The following is a 17,976-nucleotide window of genomic DNA, read 5'->3' on the forward strand; positions in this document are numbered from 1 at the left end:
GGAAGAATGAAGTCTCAACCAAATCCTCTTAATGCTAAGGCTGAGATGTATACCTTGAACGAAGATATTGACATGAAAGCAAAAGTTGCAGCTATGACAAGAAGATTGGAGGAGCTAGAACTAAAAAAGATACGCGAAGTGCAAGCCGTTTCTAAAACACCAGTGCAAGTTATGCCCTGTTCCATTTGTCAATCTTATGAGCACTTGGTGAAGGAGTGTCCTACAATTCCAGCTGTTAGAGAAATGTTTGGAGATCAAGCAAATGTTATTGGACAATTCAAGCTTAATAACAATGCTTCATATGGAAATACCTACAATTCAAATTGGAGGAACCATCCAAATTTCTCCTAGAAACCAAGAGCACTTCAGTACACGCAACTAGGCCAAGCATCTCAACAAGCTTCAAATCTTGAGCAAGCAATAATGAATCTAAGCAAGGTCGTGGGAGATTTTGTTGGAGACCAGAAATCTATCAATGCTCAACTCAGTCAAAGAATCGACAGTGAAGAGAACACGTTGAATAAAAGGATGGATGGAATGCAAAATGATCTATCTCAGAAGATAGATAATCTCCAATACTCAATCTCAAGGCTCACCAACCTTAACACAGTGCAAGAGAAGGGAATGTTTCCTTCTCAACCTCACCAAAACTCCAAGGGTATCCATGAAGTGGAGGCTCATGAGGGAGAATCTTCACAGGTAAGGGACGTCAAAACCATGATCACTTTAAGGAGTGGTAAAGAGGTTGAGCTACCAACACCCAAGCCACATAATGAAATAGAAAGTGAAAAAGAGACAGAGAAGAGGGAGCAAATCAAAGGGAAGAAGAAAGAGAGCAGTGGAAGTAAAGAGGACCATGATTCAATAGTGAATGAAGATCCGGAGAAGATAGTTATCAATGAAGATGTGATGAAGAAACACATGCCTCCATGATTCGTGGTTCCCTATTGGTGTCTCAGCTGATTCATGTCCTCTCAATGGTCTCTGACAGTGGTACCATTTGATTCGTGTCCAGCTGGTGTGCTGATTACTACCCAAAAGTGCCATTTTACACCTTTAAGTCATTATGTTTTAAGCACTTTTGTGTAGTAATTCTTCACCTTTATTCCAATTGACATGTTAAGGACCTAGCAATGACTTCTAATCATATTTTGGCTAGTTTTAGTGTTTTGACATCTTTTTGGATCATTAAGACAAGCCAACCAAAGAAGAAAATCAAAAGAGAAGCAAGGAGGAAATCTGAGGACAGCAGCTGTAGTGTTCTTTGGCACTTTTGGAGCACTTTACGAAGTCTATTTTTTATATGCTATATACCGTTTCAAAGCTCAAGAAGTCAAGAATCCAACGCTTCAAACCGTGCATGATTTGGAGCTGAAACGAGGAAGTTATGACCTTCGGAAGAAAACTGCTACAGGTGTGCGAAAATTTCGCACACCTGTGCGAATTTCGCACCCTTGTGCGAAATCTCCTCTGTTTTTTGCCGACTCCACTTTAGATATTTTCTTAAGTTTCTTTTGATTTAATTTCCTTTCTTCTCTTTGTATCAAGCCAATGAAAATCTTTGCTTTTGTAAAAACTATATAAGGGGTGGAAATCACCTCTTGAAGAGATGTAACCCGAGTGTTAAGCCAAACACTTAGCAATATACAGAGCACTCTTATTTTCTATTTTCTCGTTACTATTTTCTTTTTCTTGGAATCCAAACAACCTCTGAGGATGTTTTCTCAGAGGATGAGAGGCTAAACTCTTGGTTTCTTGGAGTGAAGGAAGCTAGGTGAAAAGTCCAGATGAAAAGGTGGAAAATGCTTGTGCATTAAATTTAGGTAGTTGAAGTTCATAAATGGCTTTTTAATCCAAAGTTTTGCTTTAAATCCCTTAGAATCACTTTGAATGGCCAATACATGGTAAGCTTCAGGTCTTTATGGATGCTTATTGCTAGATCCATATTAGTCCATTAGTTATCATGTACGAGCCATTGGAAAGTGGTTCAAGGTGAAGACCTATATAGTGTCTAAAGCCATTAATGGACCTTGACTACCATTTCTATTTATTTTTATGGATTAAATCTTCATTGTTAAACCTACACCGGTTCGGGAAATAACTATAGGTTAAATCCCCAATGTGAGGAGAAAAATCCGGAATTTTCCACTTTGCATTCTAAACTTGATCCTAGCAATCCTTAGCTCCGAGAAACTTTCTTTCTTCCATTTTTAATTAGTTTATGTTAATTTAGGTTCAAATACTTTCAAAACAAATTTTATTTTCTTTTTAAGCTTTAAGTTTTTGATAAAGGAAATCATTAAATTTAATTTCTAATCATGAGTATATCACTGGTAGAATGAAAACCCATCCCAGAGTTCGACCCTAAAGCCACTATACTATAGTAGCTTTGCTACACTAGTATGAGGTCATAGGTTTTATAAATGTGTTTGATTAAATGACCCGACTGGGTTATCCGCGAATCAAAATGGCGCCGTTGCAGGGGATGGTGCCACAATACAGTGATACAACCTTTTAGAGGCTACTTGTGACTTTCATCACAAGTTTGGTGAATTCCTTTTTCACTAACTTTATTTCCTTTCTTTTAATTTTAGAATTTCTTTTGTTTTCTTTCTAACCTTAACTTTCTTCTAGTTTTCTTTTGTTTTTGTTTTGTTTTCAGGTAAGTAGAGATTTGTGCATGCCCTATTGGATTCGGGACCAAGAGGGAAGATTAGTAAGGATTGAGAATCCTCAAGACACAGAGTTGAATATCTGTGTAAACATCATGGACCCTCCACAAGAGGATCAGAATTCTCAACAAGGTCAAGGGGGGGGGGGGGGGGGGTAATCCAAATGCATATCTATCCATGAGGGATAGAATGCACCCACCAAGGATGAGTGCACCCTCATGCATAATACCTCCTCTTGAGCAGCTGATTATAAGGCCCCATATTGTGCCCCTTCTACCAAATTTCCATGGAATGGAGAGTGAGAATCCATATGCCCACATCAAGGAGTTTGAGGAGGTGTGCAATACCTTTAAAGAGGGAGGAGCTTCAATAGACTTGATGAGACTCAAGCTATTCCCTTTCACTTTGAAGGACAAGGCAAAAATATGGCTTAATTCTTTAAGGCCAAGGAGCATAAGGAATTGGGTTGATCTTCAGGCCGAATTTTTGAAGAAATTTTTCCCCACCCATAGGACCAATGGGTTGAAGAGGCAAATCTCAAACTTTCTGCAAAAGAAAATGAGAAATTCCATGAATGTTGGGAAAGGTATATGGAGGCCATTAATGCTTGTCCTCATCATGGCTTTGATACATGGCTCTTGGTGAGCTATTTCTATGATGGAATGTCTTCCTCCATGAAGCAAATTCTTGAAACCATGTGTGGGGGAGATTTTATGAGTAAGAATCCGGAAGAAGCCATGGATTTTTTAAGTTATGTATCTGAGGTAACAAGAGGATGGGATGAGCCCAACTCAAAGGAATTGGGAAGGATGAAAGCTCCTATCAATCCAAAGGGTGGATTGTACATGTTAAGTGAAGACATGGACATGAAAGCTAAGGTGGCAACAATAGCAAGGAGGTTGGAAGAACTTGAGTTGAAAAAGATGCATGAAGTTCAAGCCATTTCTGAGACTCAAGCCCATGCCATGCCATGCACCATTTGCCAATCATGTGACCATGTGGTAGATGAGTGCCCAACCATGCCAGCTGTGAGGGAGATGTTAGGTGATCAAGCCAATGTTGTGGGGCAATTTAGGCCTAACAACAATGCACCTTATGGAAACACCTATAATTCAAGCTGGAGAAACCATCCAAATTTTTCTTGGAGACCAAGACCACCTCCATACCAACCACAAGCCCAAACTCAAGCACCTCAACAAACCTCTTCAGTGGAGCAAGCCATGGCAAACCTAAGCAAAGTCATGAGTGACTTTGTGGCTGAACAAAGGGCAATCAACTCCCAATTGCATCAAAAGATTGAGAATGTTGAGAGTTCTCTAAATAAGAGAATGAATGGGATGCAAAATGATCTATATCAGAAGATAGATAACATTCAATACTCCATCTCTAGGCTTACCAACCTCAACACTGTGAATGAGAAAGGAAAGTTCCCCTCTCAACCAAGCCAAAATCCAAAGGGTGTTCATGAAGTTGAAACCCAAGAGGGGATTCTTCAAAGTTGAGGGAGGTCAAAGCCGTGATCACATTGAGGAGTGGAAAGGAGGTTGATCAACCCTTGCCTAAGGTGAGGCAAGATGAAGAACCTTTGTCAAAGAAAACCTTGGTTAAAGAGAGCAATAACCAAGAAGAGAAGAGTGGGAAGAAAAGTGCATCCAAATCAAGCTTTGAAGAAGAGCCGAGGATAGTGATTAAAGAAGATATGATGAAGAAACATATGCCTCCCCCTTTTCCTCAAGCTTTACATGGAAAGAAGGAAATCAAGAATTCACCAGAAATTCTTGAAGTCTTGAGACAAGTGAAGGTGAATATACCCTTACTTGATATGATCAAGCAAGTCCCCACATATGCAAAGTTTCTGAAGGACTTGTGCACGGTCAAGAGAGGGTTACATGTGACAAAGAATGCATTTCTCACTGAGCAAGTAAGTGCTATTATTCAGAGTAAGTCTCCAGTCAAGTATAAAGATCCGGGTTGCCCCACTATTGCAGTCAACATTGGAGGGACACTTGTGGAGAAAGCTTTGCTAGACTTGGGGGCAAGTGTGAATTTGCTCCCATACTCTGTGTACAAGCAACTGGGACTTGGAGGATTGAAGCCCACAGCCATCACTCTCTCCTTAGCTGATAGATCTGTCAAAATCCCAAGGGGGGTGATAGAGGATGTCCTAGTGCAAGTGGACAAATTCTACTATCCCGTGGATTTTGTTGTGCTTGATACCGATCCCACTGTTATGGAAGCCAATTATGTGCCAATCATCCTTGGGAGACCTTTCCTGGCTACCTCCAATGCCGTCATCAATTGTAGAAATGGGGTGATGCAGCTCACATTTGGAAACATGACTTTGGAGTTAAACATATTCCATCTTTGCAAGAGGCATCTTCACCCAGAAGAGGATGAAGGATTGGAAGAGGTGTGCCTGATCAACACCTTGGTTGAAGAGCATTGTGACAAGAGCTTAGAAGAGACCTTGAATGAAAGCCTTGCAGTGCTTGAAGAAGGGTTACCTGAACCCTCTGATGTGCTAGCTACCATGTCTCCATGGAGGAGACGAGAAGAGATCTTACCATTGTTCAATAAGGAGGACTCACAAGGAGCAGCTATGGAGGACCCTCCAAAGCTTGTTTTGAAGCCACTTCCTGTTAATTTGAAGTATGCATATTTGGAGGAAGATGAGAAATGTCCAGTGGTGGTCTCTTCAAATCTCACAAGTGATCAAGAGGATAGTCTTTTAGGAGTCCTCAGAAAATGCAAGAAAGCCATTGGATGGCAAATTTCTGATCTGAAGGGGATTAGTCCTCTGGTGTGCACCCACCATATTTACATGGAGGAAGATGCAAAACCAGTGAGACAGCCCCAGAGGAGGTTGAACCCTCACATGCAAGAGGTGGTGAGGGGTGAAGTTCTGAAGCTACTACAAGCAGGGATCATATATCCCATTTCTGATAGTTTGTGGGTGAGCCCCACCCAAGTAGTTCCAAAGAAGTCTGGTGTCACTGTGATCTAGAATGAGAAAGGGGAGGAAGTCTCTACACGTCCTACCTCAGGATGGAGGGTGTGTATAGACTACAGGAGGCTAAATTCAGTGACTAGGAAGGACCATTTCCCATTGCCTTTCATGGACCAAGTCCTTGAGAGAGTCTCAGGACATCCTTTCTACTATTTTTTAGATGGGTACTCGGGGTACTTCCAAATAGAGATTGATTTGGAATATCAAGAAAAGACAACCTTTACATGCCCCTTTGGTACTTTTGCGTATAGGAGAATGCCCTTTGGTTTATGTAATGCTCCTGCAACTTTCCAAAGATGTATGCTAAGCATCTTCAGTGATATGGTAGAACGCATCATGGAAGTCTTCATGGATGACATCATTGTTTATGGAAGTTCTTTTGAGGAGTGTTTGTTACACTTAGAAGCAGTTCTCCATAGATGTATTGAGAAAGACCTAGTGCTAAATTGGGAGAAGTTTCATTTTATGGTGCAACAAGGCATTGTCTTAGGACATGTAATCTCCAAAAATGGCATTGAGGTAGATAAGGCAAAGGTGGAGCTAATTGTTAAGTTGCCACCTCCCACAAATGTTAAAGGAATTAGGCAATTCCTAGGACATGCCGGGTTCTATAGGAGGTTCATTAAGGATTTCTCAAAAATCTCAAAGCCTCTTTGTGAACTCTTGGTAAAGGATGCCAAGTTTGTGTGGGATGAGAAGTGTCAGAAGAGTTTTGAGGAACTTAAGCAATTCCTCACAACCGCACCAATAGTGAGAGCCCCAAATTGGAAATTACCTTTTGAGGTAATGTGTGATGCAAGTGATCTTGCTATGGGGGCTGTTTTAGGGCAAAGAGAGGATGGAAAGCCCTATGTGATTTATTACGCGAGCAAGACTTTGAACGAGGCTCAAAGGAACTACACAACTACTGAGAAGGAGTTGTTGGCAGTAGTTTTTGCCTTGGATAAGTTTCGTGCCTATTTGGTAGGGTCCTCTATAGTGGTGTTCACTGACCATTCCGCTTTGAAGTACTTGCTAACCAAGCAAGATGCCAAGGCAAGATTGATAAGATGGATCCTTTTGCTCCAAGAATTTAATCTCCAAATCCGGGATAAAAAGGGAGTAGAAAATGTGGTAGCTGACCACTTGTCAAGACTTGTGATAGCACATGACTCACATGGTCTGCCTATCAATGATGACTTCCCTGAGGAGTCTCTCATGTCAATAAATGTAGCCCCATGGTATTCTCACATTGAGAATTACTTGGTTATTGGGGAAGTTCCAAGCGAGTGGAGTGCCCAAGACAAGAGGCATTTCTTTGATAAGATCCATGCTTACTATTGGGAGGAGCCTTTTCTCTTCAAATATTGTGCGGATCAAATCATAAGGAAATGTGTTCCTGAACAAGAGCAATCGGGAATTCTTTCCCATTGCCATGATAGTGCATGTGGAGGTCACTTTGCCTCCCAAAAGACAGCCATGAAAGTGATCCAATCAGGGTTTTGGTGGCCCTCTCTTTTCAAGGATGCCCACTCTATGTGCAAGGGATGTGATCGGTGTCAAAGGCTTGGTAAGCTTACACGCCGAAATATGATGCCCTTGAATCCCATCTTGATAGTGGATGTCTTTGATGTTTGGGGGATTGATTTCATGGGACCATTTCCAATGTCATTTGGACATTCCTACATTTTGGTGGGAGTGGATTATGTCTCTAAGTGGGTGGAAGCAATCCCATGTAGGAGCAATGATCACAAGGTGGTTCTTAAATTCCTCAAGGACAACATCTTTGCAAGATTTGGAGTCCCTAAGGCCATTATAAGTGATGGAGGAACCCACTTTTGCAATAAACCTTTTGAGGCTCTTCTAGCCAAATATGGGGTTAAGCACAAGGTAGCTACACCCTATCACCCTCAAACGAGTGGCTAAGTTGAGTTAGCCAACCGGGAGATCAAGAATATATTGATGAAGGTGGTGAATGTTAATAGGAAGGATTGGTCTATTAAGCTCCTAGATTCCTTATGGGCGTATAGGACCGCTTATAAGACCATCCTTGGAATGTCTCCTTATCGCCTTGTTTATGGCAAAGCGTGCCATCTTCCAGTGGAGATTGAATATAAAGCATGGTGGGCAATCAAGAAGCTCAACATGGATTTGACAAGAGCTGGGTTGAAGAGATGTTTGGATTTGAATGAATTGGAGGAAATGAGGAATGATGCTTACCTCAATTCAAAAATTGCAAAGGAGAGGTTGAAGAAATGGCATGATCAATTGGTAAACCAAAGGAATTTTGCCAAGGGGCAAAGAGTCTTGCTTTATGACTCTAAGCTTCATCTTTTTCCGGGAAAATTGAAATCAAGATGGACGGGTCCTTTCACAATTCATGAAGTGCAACCAAATGGAGTAGTGGAACTACTCAACTTCAATAGCACTCGAACTTTCAAAGTGAATGGACATCGTCTCAAGCCTTATATCGAATCTTTTTCCCGAGACAAGGAGGAATTCATCCTCCTTGATCCACCTCTAGCATGAGAACGCTTGGTTCATGGGTGAACTTAGTCTCTCCAAAGACTAAAAAGTTCATCCTCTTTTTGTTTTCTTTTAAGTTGATTTTAGTTTAACTTAGTGTTTTCTTGTATTTATGCATGTTTTGATTTCTATTTTTGACGTTAAATTCATTCTAATATGGTTTGAATTGTGTTTTTTGTGTTAACATGTAGTTAGGAAGGCTTGAAGAATGGAGTCTTGGTGGAAACAGGGGAAAACAGGGGAGAAAAATCAAGTTTCAGCAAAATTCGCACACCTCCTTTGAGGTGTGCGAATTTCGCACACCTCCCCTACCCGGTGCGAATTCATTTTTGCTCCACTTTTCAAAATTCCATACTCTCTGTCCCCTGTGCGAATTTCACAGGTATGCGAACCTGGTGCGAACCCGGTGCGAATTTGTTTTTGCGCCAATTTTCAAAACCAGGCTCTCTGTCTTGGAGAATTACAAGTATGCGAAATTTTCGCACACCATTTTAAGGTGTGCGAAACTCATTTTTTCTCTTTAAAAGCTTTGATTCTCCACTTAAAACTTCAAGCTCCTTCTTCAATTCTCTCAAAACCTCCCTTCCGTTCACCCATTGCCATCCATAAAACCCCTTTTCTTCATCAATCATCACCATCAACACCACCAAAGCAGCCCATCTCCAATATTCCACTCCATTCCCGCGGCAATCACTATTCATCATCTTCTTATTTCGGCAATTCCATCCTCCTCCACCATCAAAATCCTTCAAATTCATCACCCAACACTCTAAAAACTTCCATAATCCCATCCAAACCTTGTTCTTGCCAATCCAAAGCCCAAACCATAAGCATCCAAGCCTTAATTTCTTCAAAAGAAATCCATTGCCGCCGGCCATGGGAGCTCCAATTCTCCAATTTTCCACTTGAAAAGCTCCAAATTCCAAGCCCATTCACCATGACAAATCCTTTCCTTACCTAAGCCACCAATTCCCACTCTCAAAAGCCACAAATTCTCACTATTTCAAAAGAGCCATCACTCTTTAGCAGCGTGGTGAATAGTGCCCTGTGCAAATTTCGCACACCCCCAAACCATTCACCATGACAAATCCTTTCCTTACCTAAGCCACCAATTCCCACCCTCAAAAGCCACAAATTCTCACTATTTCAAAAGAGCCATCACTCTTTAGCCGCGTGGTGAATAGTGCCCTGTGCAAATTTCGCACACCCCCTTTTGAGGTGTGCGAAATTCGCACACCCCCCTTGCGAAAATCTTAGCCTCTCCACCCCTACCTTCTATAATTCTGAGCCTCTGAGCCTCCTTTCATCATTTCATCATGCCCAAGACCCGAGGAGGATCTACTTCAGCTTCCCGGAGCAGTCAGAGAGTCGCCCCTGTGCGGGCCCCACTTGATGCGCCCTCATTTTTACCTGATTCGGCACCTCAGAGCAGATACCATATGAGGAGAGCATCCGCCACGTCTATGGCCCCTATACAAATTCCACCTCGGAGTCCTCCTTTAAAGAAAGCGAAGACTACAGAGCCAGGAGAGTCATCCAGAGCACCTCAGCCTTCTTCTGCCAGGCGCCCTAGACCCAGCTCGCCCATTGAAGGCAACTCCGATTGCCGATCGAAAGACTTTCATGTCGAGACATATTTCGATCACTCTCTGATGCGACAGCAGCCTCAGTTGCGGGATTCATACCGCCTACTTGAGAGGTACCATCTTGTACCCTTTATGACTTTGCCCCAATTCTTCTATCCTCAAGTAGCTCTAGACTTTTACCAGTCTATGACTACTCGTGGCGTCCCGATTCCAGCCTCGCTCCTTTTTACCATTGATGGACGCCAGGGTATTTTGGGGGCTAGATAGATTGCCGATGCTTTCCATATCCCTTATGCACCGGCACATCCCGCTGCATTTAGACGTTGGGCCCCACTTTCTGAGTGGGACATGGTCCGTAGCCTATCTCGAGGGACATCTTCCCAGATGACCATTTTGAGGAGAGAGCTTCTCCCAGAGATGCTCCTAGTCGATGTGGTGCTTCACGCTAATCTTTTTCCTCTTCAGCATAAAGTGCAGAGGCGAGGGGCCATTTTAGAGGCATTATTTCGTATCTATGAGGGCTACTACTTTGCCCCTCATCATTTGATTATGGCCGCTCTCCTCCATTTTGAGGAGAAGGTGCATAGGCGGCATCTTGCGAGGGCAGACTCCATTCCTTTACTTTTCCCTCGGCTGCTATGCCATGTTTTGGCGCATATGGGTTTTCCTGCAAACCCTCATTCTGATCCTCGCCGCCATTGTCGAGAGACCTTCTCTCTTGACCAATGGACTCAGATATGGCTCCATCGCCAGTTGCCAGAACTTCCCGAGCCAAGGGAAGTCCCTCCTACTCCGTCCACTTCAGAGCCTCCACAGCCAGTACCAGAGGCTGCATCATCTGATGCCCCACCTGCTGTTCCTCCTACATCAGAGCCGCCCATTACTATCCCTGGTGCCAAGTATCGTGCCTTGCTCGCTTCTTTCCAGACTTTGACCACTACTCAGACAACCATTATGGAGCGCATGGACCATTTCCAGCTTCAGCAGGACCAGCAGACTCTCATTCTCCGAGAGATTCAGCAGCATCTCGGTCTTTCGCCACCAGTTCCACCTGTAGAGGTTCCTTCCACAGTTGCAGCGGAGGACCCCTCCTATCCACCAGAGGAGCCTACCACTTGATCATACGATCACTCCTCTCCTTTTTTGTATCTATATGCTACATGTTTAGATGTCTTATATATTTTGGACCACTGTTATACTGGGATTGGATGTACTCCATGTTTATTTTGTATATTGTACTCTCTCAGTTTATATAGACATCTTCTCTTTTTGTGTATTTTAGCTTCCATTTTATTTCCTCTATTCAGTACACTTATGATTTTTCTTTTCTTATGAAGCATGTGGTTTCTCCTGTTCATTCAGAGTCCCTTACTATCAGGAGGTATCACTTCCTCCCTTATTTTATCGGTTGTTTTTGGAACATTGGGGACAATGTTCATCCTAATTGGGGGGAGAATTGAGGAAGTAAGTTGTTGAATTGTTGGTTAAATTAATTTGCTAACAAAATTTTTTGCAAACTCTCTTTGTTTTCTCAAAGATAAATTCTCAAAAGTAAATGGGAGAAATTAAATTCTTACCTTATTGCCATAGTCTCAGAGTTTGTATTATGCTTATTAAAGTTGATAAATTGTTGAAGCTCCTTTTGTTTTCAATCTTAAGTCTTCCACTCTAATCTTTTCACACACTGAACACATTAGATTCCAGTTATAAGATGGAAAACTTTCTCACTCCCTAAACTTAGGAAATTTTCGACTTGGTGCCATTGACTTCATTCTATTGGTGTTGGTACACCTTATAAAAGGCCAATGTGTCTTATGAAAATAATTTTTGCTTCACTTGCTTTGAAACCCGAGCAAGATCTGAGGGGTATATGGTGAAAATCTTCGAAACCTGGTGCCCTAAGCCTTTACTGGTTGGGAGTTCACCGACCTCAATGCTCGTTACATGGGTGGATGGGTGAAGTATATATATATAAAAATAAATAAATAAATAAATAAATAAATAAAAAGAAAAAGAAAAGGGGTGCGTTCTTAGCCTTTTATTTATGAGTAGTGTTGCTAAAGTTAGAGAAAAACCTTAGTTGGGGGGAGAATATAGTTTGACATACTATAACTGGAAGCTAAGCACCTTAACACTTAGATTTTTGTGGAAGATTAAGAGTTGATCCTTTGGGAGTGGAAATTATTTTGATACTCAAATTTGCATAATGCCCGCTCTTTGCATGTTGTGAGTTGTAAGTTATTTGATAACTCTTGTTGATGATTGAGTTTTGTATCCTTGACTTGCCATGTGAGAGTTTGATCCAATCATGCCACTTGATTATTTTTTGGAGTGATCAGCATGATTTTGTGAATTATTATTATCTATTTTTCTTTCTTTTTCTCTCCTTCATTGCTCAGGGACGAGCAATGTGTCAGTTGGGGGGAGTGATTACTACCCAAAAGTGCCATTTTACACCTTTAAGTCATTATGTTTTAAGCACTTTTGTGTAGTAATTCTTCACCTTTATTCCAATTGGCATGTTAAGGACCTACCAATGACTTCTAATCATATTTGTGGCTAGTTTTAGTGTTTTGACATCTTTTTGGATCATTAAGACAAGCCAACCAAAGAAGAAAATCAAAAGAGAAGCAAGGAGGAAATCTGAGGACAGCAGTTGTAGTGTTCTTTGGCACTTTTGGAGAACTTCCCGGAGTCCATTTTTTACATTCTATATACCGTTTCAAATCTCAAGAAGTCAATAATCCAACGCTTTAAACCGTGCACGATTTGGAGCTGAAACGAGGAAGTTATGACCTTCGGAAGAAAACTGCTTCAGGTGTGCGAAAATTTCGCACACCTCCTAAATGGTGTGCGAAAATTTCGCACACCTCCTAAATGGTGTGCGAATTTCGCACACCTGTGCGAAATCTCCTCTGTTTTTTGCCGACTCCACTTTAGATATTTTCTTAAGTTTCTTTTGATGTAATTTCCTTTCTTCTCCTTGTATCAAGCCAATGAAAAGCTTTGCTTTTGTAAAAACTATATAAGGGGTGGAAATCACCTCTTGAAGAGATGTAACCCGAGTGTTAAGCCAAACACTTAGCAATATACAGAGCACTCTTATTTTCTATTTTCTTGTTACTATTTTCTCTTTATTGGAAGCCAAACAACCTCTGAGGATGTTTTCTCAGAGGATGAGAGGCTAAACTCTTGGTTTCTTGGAGTGAAGGAAGCTAGGTGAAAAGTCCAGATGAAAAGGTGGAAAATGCTCGTGCATTAAATTCAGGTAGTTGAAGTTCATAAATGGCTTTTTAATCCAAAGTTTTGCTTTAAATCCCTTAGAATCACTTTGAATGGCCAATACATGGTAAGCTTCAGGTCTTTATGGATGCTTATTGCTAGATCCATATTAGTCTATTAGTTATCATGTACGAGCCATTGGAAAGTGGTTCAAGGTGAAGACCTATATAGTGTCTAAAGCCATTAATGGACCTTGACTACCATTTCTATTGATTTTTATGGATTAAATCTTCATTGTTAAACCTACACCGGTTCGGGAAATAACTATAGGTTAAATCTCCAATGCGAGGAGAAAAATCCGGAATTTTCCACTTTGCATTCTAAACTTGATCCTAGCAATCCTTAGCTCCGAGAAACTTTCTTTCTTCCATTTTTAATTAGTTTATGTTAATTTAGGTTCAAATACTTTCAAAACAAATTTTATTTTCTTTTTAAGCTTTAAGTTTTTGATAAAGGAAATCATTAAATTTAATTTCTAATCATGAGTATATCACTGGTAGAATGAAAACCCATCCCAGAGTTCGACCCTAGAGCCACTATACTATAGTAGTTTTGCTACACTAGTATGAGGTCATAGGTTTTATAAATGTGTTTGATTAAATGACCCGATTGGGTTATCCGCGAATCATGTGCCTTGATTTTGGTCCTCAGGGAGTAATCAACAAAATTTATAACCTATTACACCATGTACTAGGATAGCCTTAGCTAGCATAGCATAGTGGCTCTAGGGTCGTTCACTGGGATGGGTTTTCACTTCATAATTGATATTAATTCAAAGATGAATTGGTGCTTTTTCATTTCAAGGTTAGCTTTAAAAGAAAACATAATCTTATTTGAAAAGGTTGGTTTTAAGCTAACCAAAAATAATAGTAACTGATTTTAATTACAAAGAAAACTGTTTCTTGGAGTTTAGATCACTAGGCTCAGGTTCTTTATACAAAAAGGGAGTTCCGATCACTTGTTTCTTATCCTCGCATTAGAGAATTAACATATAGTTAATTCTCTAACCGGTGTGGTACAGATGCTTCCCTTTAATGGGTTTAAACACTAAATCCCTCTCACTGATGCATCTTGCAATGGCTCGTGCCTCTCACCTAGCATTTGCCATTCAAGGTGATCCTTAACCTTGGATTACCCGTCAAAAGCTCGCAAGAGATAACTAATGGATGTCTCCGTGGAGTCCAAAAGCTTGCCAAGTGTTGGCTATTCTAGAAAATCCTACCTTCAAACCACCTCCCAAAGGCTCGCAAGAGATAAACTAGTGCATCTCAATGGACGGAGACCACTTGCCTTACCAAGTGTGGGCCCAGGTGATTTAAAGGCGTTTTAAGTTAACTAAAAAGATAAAAACCATTAACGGGTCACACTTTCTCTTCATTAAAAACTAAAACAACAAAACTTCCAATTTATGCATGAGGAAACTTACCCGGCTTTCTTCACTCCAAGAGACGAAGAGCCTAGCCTCTCATCCTCTGAGGAAAAATCCTCAGAGTTTGATTGGCTAGAAAGAAAAATAACTAGAAAACAAAAATATGAAGGAAAAACATAGCAAGTGCTCTATAAAAATATATTTCTTCCTCTCATCGGATTACATGATGATCCTGTAAAGAAAATTACAAAACTATATATAAGGGGTTATTCACCCTTTGTTCTTACTTAAAGACTAAGGAATCCTATGATAGGTGGGTTACAAGGAGAGTTTGGGGATTTAGACATCAAATATCTAAAGCAAAATATCTCAAAATGTCGGTCATAAATATCGGGAAGCTTCAGGAGAAATTCCACAGCAAGAGGGCTGTGAAATTTCGCAGTAAAAGGACACCATTTTCGCAGCCCAAGGCTGATTTTGTAGCCGTGCAAAATTTTCCTTCAGCTTGGAGTGATTGGCTTCCAATGGCTGTAACTCCTTCATTTCAACTCCAAATCATACACCGTTTAAAGCATTGGATTATTGACTTCCTGAGCTTCGAAACGACATACAGCATGCATAAATTGAACTCCAAGAAGTGCTCCAAAAGTGGCTGACATGACTGTCATCTAGAATGCTTCATGTTAGATTTCTCTTTGCTTCCCCTCCTTGCATTCCGGATTTGCTTATGGCAAAGGACTTTAAAGCTTCGGTTCTTCATGTTTTTGAGCTTTCCATTGCTTTGCCATGGATTCCAAAGAACTCTCCTCAATCTTGGATTTGCTTTGGTGATCAAAAAGCTATTAAAACACCAAAACTTAACACAATTTGATTAGAATTGATTGCAAGGGTCCTTAACATGCCAATTGAGTTAAAAGGTAATAACTACTACTCAAAAGTGTTTAAAAGAGTTAATTACAAGCTATAAAATAGCAATTTTTGAGTAGTAATCACTCCACCTTTTCCTTAAGCTTTGCATGGGAAAAAGGGAATCAACAATGCATCAGAAATTCTTGAAGTGTTGAGGCAAGTGAAGGTCAACATCTGATTGCTAGACATAATCAAACAAGTGCCGACATATGCAAAATTCCTGAAGGACTTGTGCACCATCAAAATAGGGTTGAATGTGAATAAGAAAGCCTTCTTGACTGAGCAAGTAAGAGCCATCATACAGTGCAAGTATCTAGTGAAGTACAAAGATCTAAGCTGCCCTACCATCTCAATGATGATTTGAGAAAAGTTAGTGGAGAAAACTTTGTTAGACTTGGGGCTACCATACTCTGTCTACAAGCAATTGGGACTTGGTGAATTAAAGCTAACATCAATCACTCTATCTCTAGCAGATAGATCAGTGAAGATTCCAAGAGGGATGATTGAAGATGTCTTAGTTCAAGTTGACAATTTCTACTATCCACTGGATTTTGTTGTTCTTGATATGAACCCAATTTTCAAATGAACTAATTATGTTCCTATCATACTTGGAAGACCATTCCTAGCTACATCAAATGCAATCATCAATTGTAGGAATGGACTCATGCAACTCACGTTTGGCAACATGACATTGGAGCTCAATATCTTCTATATGTGCAAGAAGCCAATCAATCCGGAAGAAGAAGAAGATCCAGAAAAGGTGTGCATCATTGACACTTTAGTGGAAGAGCATTATAATAAGAAAATATAAGAGGAGTTGAATGAAAGTCTTAGGGATCTTGATGAAGGGTTACCTGAACCCTCATATTTGCTTGCTACTTTACCACCTTGGAGGAGGATAGAAGAAATTCTACCTTTGTTCAATGAGGAGGAGACACAAAAAGCTGTTAAAGAGGAGGCCCCAAAGCTTATTCTGAAGCCACTACCCACGGAGTTGAAGTATGCATACCTAGAAGAGAATAAGAAGTGCCCTATTGTTATATCTTCATCTCTTACCACTCCTCAGGAGGAATGTTTACTTGAAGTTCTCATGAGATGTAAGAAAGCAATAGGATGGCAAATATCTAACTTGAAAGGTATCAGCCCTTTAGTCTGTACACATTATATATACATGGAAGAAGAAGTTAAGCTAGTTTGTCAACCTCAAAGAAGATTGAATCCTCATATGCAAGAGGTGGTACGAGCTGAGGTTCTTAAGCTACTTCAAGCCGGTATTATCTACCCCATATTAGATAGCCCATGGGTGAGTCCTACTCAAGTAGTACCAAAGAAATCAGGGATCATAGTGGTGCAAAATGGTAAGGGAGAAGAAGTTGCTACACGCCTCACTTCAGGTTGGAGGGTGTGTATTGATTATAGAAAATTGAATGTTGTGACAAGGAAGGATCATTTTCCATTGCCATTTGTTGATCAAGTGTTGGAGAGAGTCTTAGGCCATCCTTTCTATTGTTTCTTGGACGGCTACTTCGGGTATTTTCAAATAGAAATTGATGTTAAAGACCAAGAGAAGACCACTTTCACATGTCCATTTGGAACATATGCCTACAGAAGAATGCCTTTTGGTTTATGCAATGCACCTGCAACATTCCAACAATGTATGTTAAGCATTTTCAGTGAAATAGTGGAGTGTATTATGGAAGTTTTTATGGATGATATCACCATATATGGAAGCGCATTTGAGGAATGCTTAGTCAACTTGGAAGCTGTTCTGAACCGATGCATTGAAGAGGACTTAGTGCTTAACTAGGAGAAATGCCATTTTATGGTACATTAAGGAATTGTCCTTGGCCACATCATCTCCAAGAAAGACATTGAAGTTGATAAAGCAAAGGTAGAACTTATTGTGAAATTGCCATCCCCAACAACTGTAAAAGGAGTAAGGCAATTCCTTGGCCATGCTAGGTTCTGCAGGAGGTTTATTAAAGATTTCTCTAAACTTTCAAAGCCTCTTTGTGAACTATTGGTGAAGGATGCTAAATTTGTATGGGATGAGAGATGTCAAAAGATTTTTAAGCAACTAAAGCAATTCTTGACAACTGCTCCAATAGTGAGGGCTCCTAATTGGCAACTACCTTTTGAAGTGATGTGTGGTGCCAGTGACTTTGCTATAGGAGCTGTTCTTGGTCAAAGAGAGGATGGAAAGCCCTATGTGATCTACTATGCAAGCAAAACATTGAACGAAGTGCAAAGAAACTACACAACCACAAAGAAATAATTGTTAGCTGTAGTTTTTGCCTTGGACAAATTTTGTGCTTATCTAGTAGGGTCTTTCATTGTGGTTTTCACTGACCACTCAACTTTGAAGTACTTATTGACAAAGCAAGATGCAAAAGCAAGGCTGATTAGATGGATTCTCTTACTACAAGAGTTCAATCTCCAAATCAAAGACAAGAAAAGAGTGGAGAATGTGGTAGCTGACCACATTTCAAGGCTGGCTATAGTGCATAATTCCCATGGTTTGCCTATTAATGATGATTTTCTGGAAGAGTCACTCATGTTGTTAGAAGATGCTCCTTGGTATGCTCATATTGCTAACTATCTAGTTACTGGTGAAGTTCCAAGTGAGTGGAAAGCACAAGATAAGAA

General features: G+C 40.5%; 1 non-coding gene and 1 pseudogene across 1 annotated transcript; one reads left to right on the forward strand and one right to left on the reverse strand.

Annotated features, from left to right (window-relative positions):
- The first annotated feature begins 567 nt into the window (after window positions 1-567).
- LOC117931664 lies at window positions 568-8,025 on the forward strand (annotated as a pseudogene).
- On the reverse strand, window positions 3,192-3,297 carry LOC117932830. The gene has a single exon (XR_004654237.1). It is a non-coding gene; the product is annotated as a small nucleolar RNA R71 (small nucleolar RNA).
- Window positions 8,026-17,976: the final 9,951 nt, after the last annotated feature.

The sequence above is a fragment of the Vitis riparia genome, chromosome 15 (genome assembly GCF_004353265.1).
Source record: "Vitis riparia cultivar Riparia Gloire de Montpellier isolate 1030 chromosome 15, EGFV_Vit.rip_1.0, whole genome shotgun sequence".
NCBI classification, from domain to species: Eukaryota; Viridiplantae; Streptophyta; class Magnoliopsida; order Vitales; family Vitaceae; genus Vitis; species Vitis riparia.